The 7229-nt window shown below is 38.1% G+C and overlaps 1 pseudogene; it reads left to right on the top strand.

Moving 5' to 3' along the window:
- The first annotated feature begins 984 nt into the window (after positions 1-984).
- LOC114034944 lies at positions 985-1082 on the top strand (annotated as a pseudogene).
- Positions 1083-7229: the final 6147 nt, after the last annotated feature.

Here is a 7229-nt window from a genome sequence, read left to right as displayed (position 1 = left end):
GTTCAAGGCTTCTTTTAAAAGAAAACAATTGATGGTGGCCCTCTAGAAAGAGATGATACAGAAATAACAGCTGAGCCTTTTTCTCTAACTATAGGAAGGTTATAGGTTAGAAAGAATAATTTGGGGGAATACATGTTTTTGGTTTTGAGTGCCACAGTTCAAGGTAAGAATTAATTGCTGTCTGCTGCCTCCATTCTTTCCCTCAGTACTTAACCACCCACCTCCTTTGAAGTAGATCTATACACATCAAAAAGATGAAAGACTTCATAAAGCACAAAAGTTTTCCTTTCTATCCTTCTAGAAGATTTCTCTAACTTTGCCAATCCACTGAAATAAAGTACAGCATTAGACAGGGCAGAAGCCAAAAATTGCTATTTGTTAGAATAGAACACTCAGACATGGGAACAGAATTCAGTATTTTATCTGTTATTGTTCAGTTGTTTTCAGTCACGTCCAACTCTTTGGGACTCAATTTGAGGTTTTCTTGGCAAAGATATAGGAGTGGTTTGCCATTTCCTTCTCCAGCTCATTTGACAGATAAGGAACTGAGGCAAACAGGATTAAGTGACTTGCCTAGGGTCACACAGCTAGTAAGTATCTGAGACCAGATTTGAAATCATGAAGATGAGTCTTCTTGACTCCACACCTGGCATTCTATCTACTGTACCATCTAGCTGCCCCTATATTATATATATATATAGGTATATATAACACCCCATCAGCTCCAGTTCACTTATAAAGGCCTAGAATGGGGAAGAGCACCCTGATAAAGAAGAGGTTAGATGAGATAGAAAGCAGTTAAGAGCAGGACAGGACAAAGGATAGGTTTGTCTCATTTGGTACAGAGAGTTTTAGTTTGTGTGTTAAAAAAAAATACATTCTAGAATTGAAAAAGAATCTTTTTTGGGAACATGGAATGTTATCTAAATACCATCAAACCCAGTCATCTACACCTCTATAGGAAATACAGAGAAGCTAATGTTTGCTTTGACAAATGCATGCACTCAAATTGGAATGACACAGAGAATAGCATGGCCCTGTACCAGGATGACACAGCCTACAGAGAAGATACAAAGACTTGCATTGATTTGACTGCCCTCAGGCAGACAGAAAACATAGGGTCTTTATAAAGTGATAGGTCTGTATAGAGGTGAAAGAGATACTAGAAATCACCGAGCCCAGCTCCCTCATTTTATGCATGAGGCAACTGAAACTTAGAGAGGTGAATTGATTTTGTACATAGTGGACAGAGCACTGAAATCCAAGTAAGGATAGGCCTGAGATCAGATCCTGCTTCAGACACTTACTACTGTATGACCTTGGGTAACTTTAACCTTTCTCTGCCTCAATTTCCTTATTTGTAAAATGGGGCCAATAATAGCACCTATCACATGGGGTTGTTACAAGGATAAAATGAGATATTATATGTAAAGTATTTTGCAAATCTTAAATGTAAGCTATCAGCATCATCATTATCATCATCATCATCATCATCATCATCACTACTGCTGCTAGTACTAGTACTGCTATTACTAGTACAAATACCACCCAAGGTCATTGTTGTTTGTCCTTTATTTTTGAAGAGGACCAATGACATCACAGGGTGATGTCTTGACTTGAGGGTGAATTGGATTTAAGTGAGGCAGAGTTGTACAAAGCCATCAGTCTCATTCTCTTCTCCAGAATCATCAAAGTCCAGTGGCAGGACAAAAGTCAGGATCACTGGTGATGGCCTGGGATGCAGTGGATGACCTTGGCATCTTCGATATCCAATCAAGCTTTAAGCACTCTACTTTCATGGCTGTTGGAACAAATTGTTGTCATTGTGAAGTCTTCATGTGGTTAGGGCGGACACCCCTCCCCCCAATTCACCAACATATTTGAGGTCTGTCTATTATTCTTAACCTGGTTTAGCCCCTCTGCTGAGACAGTTTCACTGGGGTGTGGCTATCACTTCTTGGAGCCACAGGTGAGAGTTGAGTGGCTGGTGAACACCAAAGGTGGATGAGCTTCCCTGAAAGAGGCTTAGCAAACCCTCACACCAGAGGAGTTAGTCCTCCCTGAACACCTCAACCCAAGGTCACACAGGTGGTAAAAGGAAGAGCCAGTATTCAAACCAAAGCCCTCTTATTACACATTGAGTAGCCATCTCTTTTTTTTCCCTCTTTGCCTTCTTAATAGATGGTTTTTGAAAATTGCAGGGGTGGCCAAAATACCCCATTATTGCTTGGTGATCAACCATCATCTGGTGATAATGAGCTTCTTCACACATAGATAGGCTGGTATACGGACAACTAATTCAATCTATCCTTGGCTATGCTGAAGATTTTCCAGCTTGGTTGTACTTGTCAAAACTTGTGATCCACTGGTGCTCCACTAAGGAGACACTGGAATAAGATTTAACATTTCAGCGACCTGGGGTGTCCTTTAAATTTTATTAAAGTAAGTTATAGGTATAAAAATACTTATGGATATCACTGATATAAAGGGCACTTAAAACTAAATACGGATAGAGCCAAAAAGCTAGAGCAGGAAGAAGCAGTACAGCTGAGCTCCTTTCCACAAAGCTCCTCTAAACAGACCTAGAAAATGTACTAGACCAAAGCCTGATGGGTAAATCCAGAAAAGTCACAGTGAGTAATGATTCACTGTGTCTAGATCAACGTATCTAGCCCAGGTCACCATAGGAAGATAGCCAAAGAGCTCTGCAGACGCTAGTGCCAGAGTTGGGCTAGGAACATGCTGTGTACAGAGCACTCCAAACCTTTTTGAGATTTCCTAAGAATGGGAATCTTAGGGGATATCCTAAAATATCCTCATAGATTGGGGAATGGAAAAACAAATTATGGCATATAAATGTGAAAGATACTACAGTGCCTTAAGAAATGGTGAAGGAGATGGTTTCAGGGAAACCTGGGAAGATTTGTATGAACAGATGCTGAGTTAAGTGAACAGATTTTTTTTTGTTCGGCCATTTTTCAGTCTTGTCTGACTCTTCGTGACCCCAGTTGGGGTTTTCTTGGGAAAGATACTGAAGTGGTTTGCCATTTCCTTTTTCAGCTCATTTTACAGATGAGGTAACTGAGACAAACAGTGTTAAGAGACTTGCCCAGGGACACATAGCTAGTAAGTATCTGAGGCCAGAAATGAAATCACAAAGATGAGTCTTCCTGACTGCAGGCTCAGTGCTATATCCACTGTGCTACTTCACTGCCCCTGCAGTGAACAAAATCAGAACAATTAATAAATTATCACAATATGATAAAGACAAACAACTTTAAAAGAATTAGGAACCCTGATCAGCATCAAGAACAACCCTGATTCCAGAGAACTAATGATAAAGCATGCTACCCACCTCTCAATAGAAAGGTGAAGGACTCAGAGTGCAGAATGAGACAAATATTTTTTGGATACAGCCAATGTGGAATTTTTCTGGGGGCTGGAATATACATTTTTGTAACTGGTTCTGTTTTTCTTTCATTCTCAATTGGTGGGGGAAGGGTGCAACTTGGGGAGGTGGATTTTTGCTGCTAGAAAATAATAATACTAAATATATTAATATTCAGGACAATAACTGTATGTAAGCTATTATTATTACTGATCTCTAGATAATTGAATTGGTATTTATATAATGTAAATATTGATTAGAGTTTCAAAAAGTATATCAGTATTTGTTAAATAATTTGCTGTTCATTATTAGGAAGATTATAGTTAGTTTTTATTGTTTCAGTATGAGCTGTTGAAAATTTTAAAGTCAGAAACTTCACAAGGACTTTATAACTACCCTGCACTAATAAGATAATTTCTTCCAGCAGACTAGAAACAGAAATGCTATTTCTCTGATAAATTCACTACCTAATTTCAAATAGATTAGCACCTCAGCACTGAACCACATGCCTGGAACATTTAGCATGACACCTGATTAACACCAACGCCCTTTGATTTTCTTTCATCAAACCTATTTTCAATAATCAGAATTGAGAAATAGTATACAGTTGCTGTTCAAGCTTTTCACTTCATGCACTTCTTTTCTAACTGCATTGAAGTGCCATCAACTTTTATTTGAAATTTTATTTTATTTTTTTTTTCAATGAAAATACACTTATGTCCTTTATCCTCCACTACCCCCCCCCAACAGAACAGGAAAGAAAGAAAGAAAAAATAAAAAGAAAACTCATATAACAAATACACATAGTTAAATGAAGCAAATTCTCTCATTGGCCATGTCTAAAAACATATGTCTCATTCTGCATTTTCAGTCCATCACCTCTGTGTCAGGAGGTGGGTTGTATAATTCATCTTTTTGTTGTTCAGTTGTTTCCTATACTTTGTGATCTTATTTGGGGCTTTCTTGGCAATTAGAGTGGTTTTGCTATTTCTTTCTCTAGTTCATTTTACAAATGAGGAAACTGAGGCAAAGAAGGTTAAGTGATTTGCCCAGGTCATACAGCTAGTAAGTGTCTGGGGCTGGATTTGAACTCAGGGCCTCCTGACTCCAGGGCTGGCATTCTATCCACTGTACCACCTAGCTGCCCTACTCGCCAACTACCCTGTATCTATTTTATGATAATAGCCAATAGCTTTCTAAAATTACCTTTCATCTACGCTGTATCTATATTGTATGTACTTATTTATATGTCATCTCCCTCATTAAAATGTAGTTTCTTAAAGGCAGGGACACTGTTTTTGCCTTTCCTAACATCCCCAGTGCTTAACATAGTGCCTGGTATGCAGTTAGTGCTTAATAAATGCTTGTTGCCTGACTTTGGGGAGACTTCCAGCTGTGGCCCAATGATACAATGTTCCCACATACTCTAGAATAATTATGGTGGCAATTGTTTCTGATATTTCTCACTCATTTATCTTAGACCCTTGTTTCACAGGCCTTTTGGAATCTTGCCAGGGTTTCTAGGGGCCCTTTTATTTTCCTCGCACCTTTCCCTTTGCTGTCTACATCTGGGATCTGGGTGAGAAAGAAGAGAGATGATAAATAATCAAAACAACAACGTTAAGAGTAACAGTAATAAACTTTTAACTTGAAATTTATCTGAAAAAGACTATACAAAGGGTATGGCAATCATATGCAAACACATGCAAATTCATGCACCCTAATGAAGCCTACTGTCTTAGAACACACTACAAAAGAGTATTATGAATGGCAGTCAATCCCTAAGTGATAATTATGCAATAAAAACACTAAAATGGGATTTTCAGGTTCAAGCAAGCATGTCCTTGAGTTCAGATGAATCATCAGGTGTTGACTCAACTGTGTTTAATAAAATACTTAAAGGTAAAGAAGCATCCAACCTAACTTAACTGACATTAGGGTTGCTTGGATCATTTTGATGAGAATTATGGGTAATCAGTGGGTTCAAGGATGAGATAAGCAAGTCTTCGAGAATGCCATATATTCTTTGATATATTACTGTAGAAATTTTGTTTTTCACTGACTAATAATATGTTGTCTTGGATTGAGGATCTGTATGTATTTAAATAAAAAAGAACACGACAATTCATATACCAATCTTGACTTCTCTATTGAACTCTGGATTCTCCTTTTTAACTCCTATCTGGCTGTCCCACTAAGACTCCAGATCAGTATGACTAAAAATCAAGCTCATCTTGTACCCTATCAATGGCACTATCATCCTCCCAGTCACTCAGGCTTGAAATCTTAGAGCCTTCTCTGACTGTTCTCTTTCTCTCATTCTAGACTGAATGCTGTGAAGTATTCCTTAATATTAAATATTTCCTTAATATTTCTTGGATCCTTTATTCCATATCATTTCCACTGTCACTACCCTAGTTCAGATCTTTGTTACTTCTCCCCTAGACTATCACAGGAAACTCCAAATTTGTCTTTTTGCCTCTATTTATCTCCTTCCTCCAATTTATCTCTTATACCACTTCCAGATTCATCTTCCTACTGAGCAGGTCTAATCATGTCGTTTCAGGGTTTAAAAAACTTCGATGACTCTCAATTGCCTGTGAAATAAGTCTAAGCTTCTTAGCTTAGCATTAAAAGTTCTTTGTCACCAAACTCCAACCTTATTTTCCAGTGTTACCTTACTCAAGAGATAGTGTGAAATAGTGGATGTGTAAGATGGGATGTGCAAGAATTTTAATCTACCTCCTCTTGGACTGCCCCCAGGTAATCAATAAAGAGATTAAAGTGATACAAAATATTTGCAAGTTTCTTCATTGGTATTTCATTTATACACCTGGATTTTCCCCTTTCACTAAGACATTTTAGACTTCTTTAACTGATTCCTTACTACCTATCAGTAAGAGATAAGGTATTTAAGTATTAGAAGCAAAGTTGGATACCCATCAACTGGGGAATGGTTAACGAATATAAAGATATATTATTGCACTGTAAGAAATGATGAAAGGGACTGATTCAGAGAAGCCTGGGAAAACTTATATGAATGGATTCAGATTGAAGTAAAGAGAACTTTGTTGTTGCTGTTGTTCAGTCATATCTGACTCTTCATGACCCCATTTGGGGTTTTCTCGGCAAAGATATTGGAATGGTTTGCCATTTCCTTCTCTAACTCATTTTACAGATGAGGAACTGAGGCAAACAGGGTTAGTGACTTGCCCAGGGTCACACAACTGGCTAGTAAGTATCTGAGGCTAGATTTGAACTCAGGAAGATGTATTTCTGATTCCAAGGCCAGTGCTCTATCCACTGTGCCACCTAGCTGCCCCTGAAGAGAACTAGGAGAAAAATTATACAATGACTACCGTAATGGAAAGGAAAACAGCTGTGAGGACTCGAGAACTGTAATCATTGCAATGTGCAATCATGATTCCAAAAGATGGATGAGGACATTCACATGCCAGCTTTTGACACAGAAGTGATAGACCGTAGCTACAGAATGAAGCATACATTATTAGACATAAAAAAATTAAGGAGCTTGACCTTCATAAGTATGTAGCAACCTCCCATATCTTGGAAAGAACTCAGCCTCTCAATATTTTAACACAAGCACATCTCTCATTAAAGCATGGAACCTTAATTTAACAAGTTACTTGCCTTCATAATAATCCCTTCATTAAATAATCTACTAATAGCTATTTCCTGTTTACAGACAACTCGAACATCTTGTCTTGACTCAGACACACAAAGATGTAGCTTAGAGGAATCTTGGCTCCCTTTAAAGATCAGCTCAAATGTTTCCTCTTACAAGATGCCTTTCCTGATTCCTCCAGTTATTAGTACTGCT

Source organism: Vombatus ursinus, unplaced genomic scaffold (genome assembly GCF_900497805.2).
Source record: "Vombatus ursinus unplaced genomic scaffold, bare-nosed wombat genome assembly UNPS02009132.1, whole genome shotgun sequence".
In the NCBI taxonomy this organism is placed as follows: domain Eukaryota; kingdom Metazoa; phylum Chordata; class Mammalia; order Diprotodontia; family Vombatidae; genus Vombatus; species Vombatus ursinus.
Note: the sequence above shows the minus strand (reverse complement) of the source record. Positions and strands in the feature narration are given on the sequence as shown.